We start from the raw sequence: 843 nt of genomic DNA, 5'->3' as shown, positions 1-843 counted from the left end.
AGAAACCAATCGTATTAAAAATATCATTAAACGCACACACCAACACACACACATACACTAATCAGTTTTATCTGTTTTATCTCAATGGTTCAATAGCGTAATCTCGCGTCGAAAAATGTAAAACTACATTCCCCCACCCCGCAACCGGTCGACGACGATAATGATGACGTTTCTTAAAATTAAAATTCCACATTTTGGACTTTGCATTGCAATATCTCCGCTCGTAGGGCATGTAGAAAAAAAATAAAAACACTTTCACTATACAAACCGAATCCAAGCTGTCGATTAAGCCTACTTGGAATTTAATCGGTTCGACCGTTATTAAGCTCTCAAAATCTCGGGTGCTCGCAACGCGACGGCTCGCGTTAAGAGACCCGGCATGGCTTGTTTGTTTAAACACTTGACACCAAGCCACTACTGTGTCTCCTAATGTTAAAAAAAAAAGAATATATCGAGAAGTATAGAACATGATTCAATGTCAATACGCATAAATGGTATTAGGAACGAATTATATAAAAGAGAAGATTTATATATATAAAATGTATACAATTTCTGAAAATTTTATTAAAGAAATGGATGAGGAATAAGAATATAGAATTAATAAAAAATATATGATTATATTTTGAAAAAAAAATTAAAATATTATTTTGGCATTATCGTTGCCAACGTTAATTTTGTCCTGAAAAGGACAGTTTTGCGTCCGTGAGAGACCAACCAATGTTGGGAGAGATTTGGGCCGAGCCCTGAAAAGGACTCGGCGAGGAGCGTCGGTTTTCTTCGAAGATGAGGCTGTAGAATCTCTTCAAAGGCGAGGCTGTCGGCTTCGACGAGGACGTCTTCTTT

Source organism: Wasmannia auropunctata, unplaced genomic scaffold (genome assembly GCF_000956235.1).
Source record: "Wasmannia auropunctata unplaced genomic scaffold, wasmannia.A_1.0 LD336071.1, whole genome shotgun sequence".
Classification (NCBI taxonomy): Eukaryota; Metazoa; Arthropoda; class Insecta; order Hymenoptera; family Formicidae; genus Wasmannia; species Wasmannia auropunctata.
This window is presented reverse-complemented; position numbering follows the sequence as displayed.